Source organism: Perca fluviatilis, chromosome 18 (assembly GCF_010015445.1).
Source record: "Perca fluviatilis chromosome 18, GENO_Pfluv_1.0, whole genome shotgun sequence".
Lineage (NCBI taxonomy): Eukaryota > Metazoa > Chordata > Actinopteri > Perciformes > Percidae > Perca > Perca fluviatilis.
The window spans coordinates 9,024,241-9,038,030 of NC_053129.1; the positions used below are offsets into that span (position 1 = coordinate 9,024,241).

General features: G+C 39.0%; 1 long non-coding RNA gene across 1 annotated transcript; it reads left to right on the forward strand.

The window, feature by feature from the left end:
- Positions 1 to 35: 35 nt before the first annotated feature.
- Positions 36 to 13,248, forward strand: LOC120546611. The gene is made up of 6 exons (XR_005636899.1): positions 36 to 172; positions 272 to 642; positions 4,438 to 4,610; positions 7,275 to 7,322; positions 8,405 to 8,447; positions 13,192 to 13,248. It is a non-coding gene; the product is annotated as an uncharacterized LOC120546611 (long non-coding RNA).
- Positions 13,249 to 13,790: the final 542 nt, after the last annotated feature.

The window sequence follows — 13,790 nt, forward strand, 5'->3', positions numbered from 1 at the left end:
AACGTCGCGCGACTTGAAACCGAACGTCAAACGTTTCCTGATGGCTGCCTTTCCATATCCTCGCGCAGGACCGTCTTTCCGCTCGAAAAGCGTGCCATTTTTGCCACAAAACAGTCGCTTCAACCCCCTTGTTTCGGCCACCTGTGGGGAAAAGCAGAACAAAGCGAACCGTGTAAGTGCGCATTCATTGTATACGAGTTATGTGTTAATAAATAAACGAGAGAAAGCTATATGTCACTGCTGTTAGCTAACTTTGACTTACCCAAACTAGGTGTAAAGTGTCAACACACGCTCATACCAGGAAGAGGATGATGGGACCGTGCGTGATACATCTTGGGTACAATTTATTGACTGCTGACGTGTACCCTCCAGCCAACGGGGGGAGAGACCGAGCTCCTGCTCAGCGAATCATTGTCTTACCTATAGTTGTGTGCAGCCGTGTAATATGAGACGGATATGCAAAGCATGCGCTGTTTGAGTAGTGAACAACAGTAGGCAAATCTCTAGGAAATGATCACCTTTTACGGCAATAACATTGGACCAATTTCTCTTGTCAGTCTACAGTATCACAAGTAATTATCGAGCAGTGGTGGAACGTAACATCTACTGAAGTACTGTACTTAAGAAGCCTGCAATTTTGAGGTACACTAGAAGTATTTTCTTTTCATGCCACTTTCCACTTCTACTCCGCCTACATTTGAGAGAGAAATATTAGTACTTAGTACTTTTTACGCCACTACAATAATCTGACAGCTTTATACTAGTTTACATATTAAGATTTTTGCACACAAAGCACATGTAGTGTATAAAATATGATTTTTTTTTTACATACTTTTACTTAAGTAACATTTCCAATGCAGGACTTTTACTTGTAACAGAGTATTTGCACAGTGTGGTATTCGTATTTTTTCTTAAGTAAAAGATCTGAATACTTCTTCCACCTCTTTTAGTGAGTGTGTAGTTTTTTTTCTCTTTCCTTTTAGGCCTACTAGTCTCCTGCATGGCATTCAAACAAGATTTAAAGATATAGTAGTATATAGGTCTAGTAGAAATATAAGATTTTCAGTTTTGACAAAGTTGCACTGCTATAAAAAATAATAATACACGTAACGAAATATAATAAGAACGAAATGTATAAAAGGATTAGTGTTTTTAGAATAGAAGGAAGTATACTGGACTTTATTTACTTCAACAGGCACTGCTTAGCTCTCAGGGGCAACACTTTTCCCCTCTGACTTTTAGGTAACCTGTTCAGGTTTGACTGGTTGAGTTGGAATTGTTTTATGTTAAAATCTAACCCAAACACATAACAAAGGGGTTTAGGGTGTAATACTTGAAACTACAAGACAGGAAACGTGATACCATTGATAGGGTGCATAACAACAGGAGAAGGAACAAGAGATGCAGGGACTGGTGTCAGATACCGGGACAGTATGCTTAAATAGGACACTGCAGCGTTTGAGAATACCTGTGCTGTTTGTTACGCTATGCATTAGGGGTGTGCAAAAAAAATCGATTCACATTCAAATCGCGATTCAAGCTCTACGGATTTAAAATCGATTTTTAGAATTCCAACAATCGATTCATATTTTTTCATTTAAAAAAAAGAATTCATTTTTATTGATTTTTTTATAATTGTATGTCTATTGCAATCACATGGGAAAAGTAACTACCGTTACATACTGTGAATCATTTTTTTTAACCGAGAATCGGTTTTTGAATCAAAAATCGATTTTGAATTGAATCTTGAGTCTGAAAATCGATATTGAATTGAATCGTGACATTTTCTGAATCGTGCACGCCTTATGCATAATGTGCAGACATTCATGTTGGTAACTCATAAAAGGTCAAATGTTTTGTTTTCTACTTCTTAATAACCAGAGGCTGTTAGATTCATGTATCCAGTGATGTACACTAAATAAAATAATAAAAAATGTTCTCGCAACACATTACCCAGACTTTGCCCCGTAATAAAAAAATTAATAAAAAAACAGAAATTATGTGTGTGGCTACAGTTAAAATACAGAATATGTTTTGTTATATATATATATATATATATATATATATATATATATATATATATATATATATATATATATATATATATATATATAAAATTCTTTCATAAAAAGCTGCTCAGTTAGTAAACTTCTGAAATCATAAAAAAAGAAACTTAGTTTAAAAGGTTGAAAAAGTGGCATAAACGTCCGAAAAAGTGACAAAAACTTTGTAAAACAAAGCCACTTCTGTAACCTCGCAAAACCAACCTCCATGGCCGACAAACGTTGCCGCAGCACAAATGATACAATTCAAAATGTAATCAACAAAAATACAACATGTATGTGAATCACTTTCTGAGATATCAATCTGCCAACATGACATATTCTTCTTTTCTACCTCATCATGACTGATTGAGGACATCATGATGTACAGTAAAAAAAAATATGACATCTTATTGTATAATGTGTGTCTGTATGATTATGGGAAATTATTATAAATTACACAATATTTATTTAATAATACCATTATGTGAAAAAAAGGAAATAACCCAGTGTATGGGTAATACTTAAACAAGCAATGGAGTTACTTTCAATCACTAGGTTGGGTTAAATGAAATAAGCATTTGGGTTAAACTGCAGTTAGCCCAGCAGTTGGGTCACTCCAAACCAGCGCGTGTTCTGTCCCGTAGATGATCAGCAGTTGGGTTGTGGTTGGGTTATTTTTTTAACCCAGCATTATTAAAGGTCCTATGACATGCTGCTTTTTGGATGCTTTTATATAGACCTTAGTGGTCCCCTAATACTGTATCTTTAGTATCTTTTATATAGGCCTTAGTGGTCCCCTAATACTGTATCTGAAGTATCTTTTATATAGGCCTTAGTGGTCCCCTAATACTGTATCTGAAGTATCTTTCCCGAAATTCAGCCTTGGTGCAGAATTACAGCCACTAGAGCCAGTCCCACAATGCTATTGAGGAGGAGAGAGGGGGGGCAAGGTGGAGGGTGGGGGTGTGTCCTTGACCAACTGCCATGCTTCGCTTGTTTGCAAGCCATGATGTCTCTCTCTTTCTCATGGGCAGGCCAAATTCTCTGGGCAGGCAAAGCAGAGAAAGGGGAGGTAACCTTTCCACTTATGATGTCATAAAGGGAAGATTCCAGATTGGCCCATCTGAGCTTTCATTTTCTCAAAGGCAGAGCAGCATACCCAAGGCTCGGTTTACACCTATCACCATTTCTAGCCACTGGGGGTCCATAGGCAGGCTGGGGGAACTCATATTAATGTTAAAAAAAAAACTCATAAAGTGAAATCTTCATGCCATGGGACCTTTAAGAGTGCACTCTCACAAGACAAGCTGAGCTGAAGATGGTAACCCCCGCAGGCGGTCGGTCCAGCAAATCCTCTGCAGCCAACTTCATAAGGCAGGTTCCATGTCTTCCACCCTTGTCTGCGGCAATTGTCACCCAGCTCAGCATATATCTGGCTCGTTTTCCTCTCAGTCGCCTCCTCCATCCGGTCTTCCCAGGGGGGTGGGGGGGGACTGTGAGCTCCAGGATCACCAGCTGCCTTGTTGTTTTCTATCAGGAGAACCATGTCTGGTCTGAGTGTAGTTGGTGTGATGTACTCTGGGAACCGGAGCTGTTTCCTACAGCTAAATGACAATAAATCGGAGGTCCTGTCTCTTAAAAAGCAAATTCCCATTCCCAAGAAATCTCTCATCTCTGTGGTAAAGCACTTTGTTCAACCTTTCTTGTTAAAATGTGTTACTATATATTGTCTAGATAAATTGACCTAAATCACTTGACCCATGACACCAATGTACATGTTATATTTTATATTTGCTCCCTCCTTCTCCCTTTCTTTGTTCACCAATGCGCCATAACTGTACTTTTACATGTCTATATGTTTAAACGTTTTGTTTAACAGCACATTGGGTTTGTCATAAAAAAAAATAAAACATATCAAATACACTTTTTTAATGGCATAAACCCATGTCAACAATATTTCCAAATCACTCTGGGTTACATTGTTAAAAAAAGAAAATTTGATATATAAGTAATATTTGATTTGCTTTCCTCAATCACATGTCTGTCACATGACACAGGCTGCATGGGAAATTTGAATACAGCAGTCCATTCATGTCCATGCTCCGTTTTTTTTTTTTTTTTTTTTTTTTTATCTTCGGATTGCTGTGGTAGAAAACACACAGATTGTACTAGTGAATGAAGCCCTACATCATATGATGTGGGAGAAAGATATAATGCTCTATTGAAAAATACACCATGCCAGTTTATGGTGTTAACATTGAGCACCAAAATATCAAAATTGGCTCAGACCCTAAAGTCTGGAAGTCTAATTTCTTTTTTTTTTGTGTTGCAAAAATGGCAAGTAGGGGGCTGTTTCTAAATGTGACATGTTCTCTTTATCATCCCCCTGCAGGCTGTCATGCTCCACTCATGGTTAATGAAGAGTCCCGCCTGTAGGCCTGTTGTTGCTGAAGCTGCTGGACCACTTCTTCCAGATAACGCAAACAGCCTGGCTGTGTGAGCCAGTGAGATAAACTGTACCACTGCCTCAAATAATTCCACCGAATCTGCTATTTTCAGGAAATCGTGAGTAGGCAAAAACCAGTGGTGGAACGCAACTGTAATGGCGATTTGTCCTCAGATTGAAAAACAAACAAACTCAAAATCAAACCGCCACGAGGCACCGAAGAAGTGAATTTTAACGCAGTTCAGAAACGTTCATTGTCCGGGCATAAGATGGCGTTTGTTATCCAGGGTTTGCGAGGAACAGACATTAAAACAAAGAACAATGGCGTCTCTCTGTGTGTCTGGTAAAGAACCTGATTACCAGGATATGTAGACTTCACCTGGTGGTTAAGACTGAATGGTAAAATAAATACTAATGATAGAGTCAAACTTATGTAGTTGTATAATTCAAACAAAACAGAAACAAAATTTTAAAAAGTAAATATTTTACCATTAAATATGACAAAACAATGAATAGCTCCAACAGTAACTTCTGTAAGTACATTTACTCAAGTACTGTAAATAATTTTGTACTTTTTACTCCACTGCATTAATCTGACAGCTTTAGTTACTTGTAACTTACCAATTTAAGATTTCTGAACACAAAACACCTGTAGTTTATATAATACGATGTTTTATTATAAATGACAATATGCAGGCCTACAAGTCCAGCTGAAATGACAGAACTGTTTGGGATCGTTTCCAGTTTCTAAAATGTGAGGATTTTTCTGCATTGAGTACTTTTACTTTAAATACTTTAAGTACATGTTCCTGATGTTACTTACATACTTTTACTTAAGTATTAACTAAAGAATTTCAATGCAGGACTTTTATTTGTAACAGAGTATTTTACAGTGTGGTATTAGTACTTTTACTTAAAGTTCTCATATTATGCTTTTTGGCTTTTCCCCTTTCCTTTATTGTGTTAAATATCTTTTTTTGTGCATGTTATAGGTTTACAAAGTGAAAAAGCCCAAAGTCCACCCCAAAGGGACTTACCATCTCCAACAGAAAACACTGTTCCCAAACTGCTCCAAACAGCTCTATTGTAGTCCAGCCTTTACTTCAGAGACAAACACTTTGTAACACACGTTATAATGCTCGCCTAGCTGCTAGCGTTGCACGTCGTCATACTCTGCTTCTGACTGGCTAGTAATACTTACTGCGCTAGTGATGGGACAACCAACTCTTTTACGCGAGTCGGTTCAACCGGACGGTCGTTGGTTGGCCTACCGAGTTAATAGATGCAGTCACCGGTTCGCGTGCCCTTGGCGGCCGGGGATGAACGCTCGTTTTCTTCCCCCGACAGGAACCAATACACCGCAGAAGACTCGAGCGGTTGCGGTTACATTCGGTCTCGACATACTATTTACACACTCCTACTGACCGACACTAGACTCACGCACTGGCCACGGTTACATTCAGTAGCCTGGTGCGCGGTCTCCTCGTGACAGTCTAACTACCATGTAGCAACATTTAACTTAACATAACTACCAAGTTAACATTACATGTATTTGTATGTGATATCATATTTTCCCCTTGGTAATGTAGCCTATGAATTTCCATGAACACAATTCTAAAATGCACGAGACATGAAGGCTTCTGCTATCGGTTGATAACAAACTTGCCGAGAACCCAGGCACCCGTTTGATTACATAGACTCATGCATTAGGCACGGTTACGGTCTCGTTCAGTAGCCTGGTGCACGGTCTCCTGGTGACAGCCTACCTACCATGTAACAACATTTAACTTAACATAACTACTAAGATAACGTGACGTGTATTTGTATGTGATATCCATCGATAATGTAGCCTATGAATTTGTATATACACAATCATCTAAGATGCACGAGAAATAAAGGCTTCTGGGATCGGTTGATAACTCAAACTTGCCGAGAACCTAGACACCCGTTTGAATATCGACTCATGCAGGACCCTCGGTAATGGTCCTTACGGTCTCGTTCAGTAGCCTGGTGCACGGTCTCCTGGTGACAGCCTACCTACCACGTAGCAACATTCACTCCTCTAACATTTAACTTCACATAACTACCAAGATAACATGACGTGTATTTGTATGTGATGTACTTCCCCACCGATAATGGGTGAATTGCCATGAACACAATCTAAGATGCACCAGAAACAAAGCTTGGTTAATAACTCAAACTTGCCGAGAACCAAGACACCGCTTTATTATATTAGACTTGAGCGGGCCGGCCGGTTGCACGGTTACATTCGGTACATTCAACACTATACTACGCATGTGCGACTCCCAACAAAGATGGAACAGAAGTGAGATGTCTCACTCAGTAGCTAAAACAGAGAGCTCAACACACAGGATGAAAAGAGGAGCTGCAGCAGTGTGCAGTACAACAAAAATATGGTGTTTTTTGAAAATTAAACCACATAAACCTATTCTGGTACAACCTCTAAATACAATTATGAACCTGAAAATGAGCATAATATGAGCACTTTAAGTAAAGGATCTGAATACTTCCACCACTGGCAAAAACAGTGACATATCAATATTTTCCAAGATTTTATTAGGGAGATTGTGAACACACAGTGCTGCCAAATACATGTGACTAATACAATTGACTTTGGTAAAAGTGATCATTTTGTGATCCCGTACTCACTTTTGAATGGAATCTATTGAATTAAACCATGTGTTGGTACTTACTGGAACACTTTTCAACATCAAAACCAAAAACCGATACACTAACGCACACGCTTTTTCCTGTGGTCACAGGGGCAGCAGTCTATCCCAGGATGCACTGCTCGACAGCGGAAAGGACCGGTAACACATTCTTTTTAAAGATCCCATTGTTTCTGTTAGGAAAATTATGCTTAATGCTTAAGAACGGTTTTGCTGCATTTTCTTTGTTAACCCTCCTGTTGTCCTCGGGTCAGATTTGACCCATTTTCAAAAAGTTTCAAAAATATTAGAAATTTGTGTTTCTTTTAACGAACTTGTCCAAAAAAAATAGCGTGGATGGTTCCATGCAGTGCTCTTAACAAGTAAAATAAATGATCAGTTCACTACTTTCACTGAATTTGGGTGTTGGAATTTATTCCATTTTCGAGCATTTAAAGAAAAAGAAATGATAAAAGAATGTTGAAAAAAAGTGACAAAAATGTCGGAAAAGCTTCAAAAACTTGGAAAAAACAACAACAAAAGTGACAAAAAAATGTAAAAAAAGCAATTTTAAATTTAGACCCAGAAAATCAAAAAGTTGCATGGTCGACAGGAAGACAATACAAGGGTTAAACCATTTGCATCAAAAGTGCTGTTTTAGTATTTCTGTGTTAATCATGAAAGCTGAGTGACCTTGAAAAAGCACAGGATGCCCTGAAGGCAGAGCGCATAACGTGGAGGAGATGCCGAGCCTGACCAGAGATAAGAAGAAAGCTACTGATTGTGCGAACCGTATAACTAACTTGACCCCCTACTCCTTTAAAAAGCCACTGTCGAGGCCACTTGTCAATCATTTTCTGTACTTCCACTGAGTGCTGTAAACTGACTCTGATTGCGCAAGTAAAGTAAGCTTAAAGAAACAACTCCAGTGATTTTGTCCATTCTTTGATAACTAATTCCAGTGACAGTTTCCTAACAATTTCCTGGAAAGGAATTGACATATACGCATAATTACCAGAAGTAGTCTTTTAAAAAGAGTACACTAGAGTAAATAAATTCAAATCAATCAAATATCCCTCAATGATAAAGTTTCCGATTCTACGGACTCTTAACCCTAATGTTGTGGAACAGCTCAAAGACGTAGGATTGTTTGTATCAGCTTGATTGACTTTTTCCTAACTTTAATGAGAATTGCATACAATCATGATTTTGACCTAATGGTGTGTTTCACATGTCCCCTACAGAAAATGAGTTGTAAACCAGAAAACGTGGACACATACAACAGAGGTAAGTATGCTCTATATCTGTGATTGGTGTTGACACTGCATTTTACCCAGCACTACTCCTAAACATCAAAAAAGTGTGTCCCCACGCACACTCAAGTCTAGGTGGCTTCTGTGGAAGGTGAGGTTTCTCATGGGAAAAGACTATATATATATATATGACTGTAAAAAGATGCAGGATTTTCCTTTATTTAAAAAATTTTAGAACAAAGAAGGCTGGTCTTATGCCTATGTATCCGCATAGTCCGCCTTTAGGAAGAAACAGCTCTGGGCACATCAAATGAAAAATTCATTATTAGTTTAAGATTAGAGAAGGAACTGCACATGACGATGTGAATTTAATCCAAGCTGCAGACAAACTTTGTGATATTCACTTCAAACCTGGCCTACAGCAGTCTTAAATGGCCCAAATAAATGTAAATCTATGAAACCATGGGATAGAATACGACTTCAGGAATCAGGATCAGGACGTACATTTGTTGTCACTACTTCTGCAGTTCCCAGGCTTTAGTGAAAGCCGGGGCAGCCCAGGCCCGTTGCAGCTGGGGTTCCTCATGTCCTGCAGCAGGCCCCTTGTGTCGCATCAACAGCCCTCGGACTCTCAGCCAGGAAAACTTTCCACACAGCTTTGCCTTCCACTAACTCACAAACACACACACACACACACACACACACACACACACACACACACACACACAATTGGAACACTTTATAAGCAGTGGTGGAATGTAACTAAGTACATTTACTCAAGTACTGCACTTAAGTACAAATTTGAGTTTCTATTCATGCCACTCTCTACTTCTACTCCACTACATCTCAGAGAGAAATATTGTACTTTTTTACTCCACTACATTCATCTGACAGCTTTAGGTACTTTACAAATTAGGATTTTTGCACACACAACACATGTAGTTTATAAAATAAGATTTATTTTTAATAAGTTAAACCACCCAGCAGTATACAGGCCTACAAGTCCAGCTGAAATGAGTTTTACGATTAAACACTTAGCTGATTGACAGAACTGTTTTGATCGTTTCCAGTTTCTAAAATGTGAGGATTTTTCTGCATCGAGTGCTTTTACTTTTAATACTTCAGGTACATTTCCCTGATGATACTTGCATACTTCTACTTAAGTAACATTTTCAATGCCGGACTTTAGGGGTGGGGGGGGAGTGTTGAGACCGACTGCTTCGAGGGAGCCTGAAACACATTCACAGAAGCAATCCATGGAAAACAAAAATGCCTTTAAAGAGCCTCTTTCCAAACCATGCAAGGGTATGCAGGTTTTTTTTTTTCCCTAATGCTCTGACTTTCTACAAGCCCGGTCTTTAAGTTCATTATACAACAATAACGCTGTCTTGTTAAGTTATTTTCTTTCTCACTTCCCTCGGTGGAAGAGGGCAAAAGACCACGGTCAAAATAATCATCACTCAGCGTGTTTTGTGTTCCTGTTTTCCTGTGTTGCTGTGTTGCTGTGATGAATGTTTCTTCTAAACCTCAGGGAGGGACTCCAACATTGTCTGCAGACGTTTGTGCAAAGGCGAACAAAAAGGAGGGTGCAAATCACAGCGGCCTTGAGCATAAACTAAAAACAAGACTAAAATATACAGTGTGTGGATCCAAGTTGATCCAAGTGGAACTAAAAACTATGTCTTGTGTGCATTCAGTTTATACCAAATTACGCTTGCACTTGTATAAGCCTCTCTTAAAACCAAAACTAAATTTTGACTGAAGTGAATCACATCTATGACAGATCAGAAGTTGCATGTCCTCTACATTCATTCATCAGAAAACTGCATAACTGTTAAGAACATCTGCAACAAGCCTTTTTATTGCACAAAGGCAGATATTGGCAATAATAAAATACATTTAAAGGTCCCATGGCATGAAAATTTCACTTTATGAGGTTTTTTAACATTAATATGAGTACCCCCCAGCCTGCCTATGGTCCCCCAGTGGCTAGAAATGGCGACAGGTGTAAACCGAGCCCTGGGTATCCTGCTCTGCCTTTGAGAAAATGAAAGCTCAGATGGGCCGATCTGGAATCTTCTCCTTATGATGTCATAAGGAGCAAGGTTACCTCCCCTTTCTCTGCTTCGCCCGCCCGGAGAATTTGGCCCACCCATGAGAGAGAGACATCATGGCTTTCCCCCCTCTCCTCCTCAATAGCTACAGACACAGAAATGGAACATCCTAAGGAAAGCTCATTGTGGGACTGGCTCTAGTGGCTGTAATTCTGCACCAAGGCTGAATTTCGGGAAAGAGACTTCAGATACAGTATTAGGGGACCACTAAGGCCTATATAAAAGAGACTTCAGATACAGTATTAGGGGACCACTAAGGTCTATATAAAAGAGACTTCAGATACAGTATTAGGGGACCACTAAGGTCTATATAAAAGAGACTTCAGATACAGTATTAGGGGACCACTAAGGTCTTTATAAAAGAGACTTCAGATACAGTATTAGGGGACCACTAAGGCCTATATAAAAGAGACTTCAGATACAGTATTAGGGGACCACTAAGGCCTATATAAAAGAGACTTCAGATACAGTATTAGGGGACCACTAAGGTCTATATAAAAGAGACTTCAGATACAGTATTAGGGGACCACTAAGGCCTATATAAAAGAGACTTCAGATACAGTATTAGGGGACCACTAAGGCCTATATAAAAGAGACTTCAGATACAGTATTAGGGGACCACTAAGGTCATATATAAAAGAGACTTCAGATACAGTATTAGGGGACCACTAAGGTCTATATAAAAGAGACTTCAGATACAGTATTAGGGGACCACTAAGGTCTTTATAAAAGAGACTTCAGATACAGTATTAGGGGACCATTAAGGCCTATATAAAAGAGACTTCAGATACAGTATTAGGGGACCACTAAGGCCTATATAAAAGAGACTTCAGATACAGTATTAGGGGACCACTAAGGCCTATATAAAAGAGACTTCAGATACAGTATTAGGGGACCACTAAGGCCTATATAAAAGAGACTTCAGATACAGTATTAGGGGACCACTAAGGCCTATATAAAAGAGACTTCAGATACAGTATTAGGGGACCACTAAGGCCTATATAAAAGAGACTTCAGATACAGTATTAGGGGACCACTAAGGCCTATATAAAAGAGACTTCAGATACAGTATAAGGGGACCACTAAGGCCTATATAAAAGAGACTTCAGATACAGTATTAGGGGACCACTAAGGCCTATATAAAAGAGACTTCAGATACAGTATTAGGGGACCACTAAGGTCTATATAAAAGAGACTTCAGATACAGTATTAGGGGACCACTAAGGCCTATATAAAAGAGACTTCAGATACAGTATTAGGGGACCACTAAGGCCTATATATAAAAGAGACTTCAGATACAGTATTAGGGGACCACTAAGGCCTATATAAAAGAGACTTCAGATACAGTATTAGGGGACCACTAAGGTCTATATAAAAGAGATTTCAGATACAGTATTAGGGGACCACTAAGGTCTATATAAAAGAGACTTCAGATACAGTATTAGGGGACCACTAAGGTCTTTATAAAAGAGACTTCAGATACAGTATTAGGGGACCACTAAGGTCTATATAAAAGAGACTTCAGATACAGTATTAGGGGACCACTAAGGTCTATATAAAAAGAGACTTCAGATACAGTATTAGGGGACCACTAAGGCCTATATAAAAGAGACTTCAGATACAGTATTAGGGGACCACTAAGGCCTATATAAAAGAGACTTCAGATACAGTATTAGGGGACCACTAAGGCCTATATAAAAGAGACTTCAGATACAGTATTAGGGGACCACTAAGGTCTATATAAAAAGAGATTTCAGATACAGTATTAGGGGACCACTAAGGTCTATATAAAAGAGACTTCAGATACAGTATTAGGGGACCACTAAGGTCTTTATAAAAGAGACTTCAGATACAGTATTAGGGGACCACTAAGGTCTATATAAAAGAGACTTCAGATACAGTATTAGGGGACCACTAAGGCCTATATAAAAGAGACTTCAGATACAGTATTAGGGAACCACTAAGGTCTATATAAAAGAGACTTCAGATACAGTATTAGGGAACCACTAAGGTCTATATAAAAGATACTTCAGATACAGTATTAGGGAACCACTAAGGTCTATATAAAAGCATCCAAAGAGCACCATGTCATGGGACCTTTAAAGTATTGCACCTATTTACAAGTTCGTGGTGCTTGTACTTTTGAGTATGCACATTTTGTGAGACTCCACTACAGTTAATGGGAAAATGTAGCATTTACTCCTCCGGACGGCTGTAAATACTTGGTGGTTTGAAGATAAGGATTTTGCATACACTGTATGATAAGCTTATGAAATATAATCTTATTAACATTTTGTAACATAGTCAGACGTAATGCCGCATGAAACAGCTTCAATTTTATAATGCAGCTTACAGTACATGATAACTCATCAACCCTGAACCCAGACGTTCCAAACATTCAGGGCTCAGGACCATAGACTGTTAATATATACAGTCTATGCTCAGGACAAACCTAGTGGGGAGATGTTTTTCTAGATCTAGAGTCAGACCTTTTCCCATTTATGGCAGCTATTTTCCCATTTACGGCAGCTATTTGCACTTTTTCAAGTGATTTGTTGATAGAAAGCGTAAAAACCTGTAAACCGTTTGTGAATAACATGATAGTTGCCAGCTAAAAACTGCATATGATTATCATAAAGTGTGCATGTCTTTTATTTTTTTTAGGTTTATTACCATTTCTTTAAACCAATCACAATCGTCTTGGGCGGCGCTGAACGGAGCCACGATGCCTCTGCAAAATAGCCTCTGGAAGGAACTTGTTTTGGTGGAACATGTGTACGTTCAAAGGTTGTTTTAGTCGTGCAACAGAAAACTCAGATGGGCAGTTAACCATAGTCCTCATAAATCCACCGGAGTTTAGAACGCCAACACAAAGAAAGCAGAAGGTAACAGACAGAGTGAAATCCGGGGGAATTTCTGTAAGCACCGGAGCAATCCCGGATGTGGAACGTCATGGATATAGACTAGGGAGATGCCAATCAACGCCTGCACAGTCCTGAGACGGACTGATCAGGCTACAGAACAGAAAACACCTGTGTGACTTATTTAAAGGTCCAATGTGTGGGAATTTCTCCCATCTAGCGTTGAGATCATATATCGCAATTAACCGCAATTAAGGTATTACAGCTACGGTAGCCTTCACGCTTTTTTCTAATGACGCCGGTCTCTTGCTCTTCTCAATATCCCTTTTCTTTTTCTGGGAATTTTCTGAAATTTGGATTTTGAATACGTGTGGTCCTCCATGTTTCCTTCTTCAAACTTGC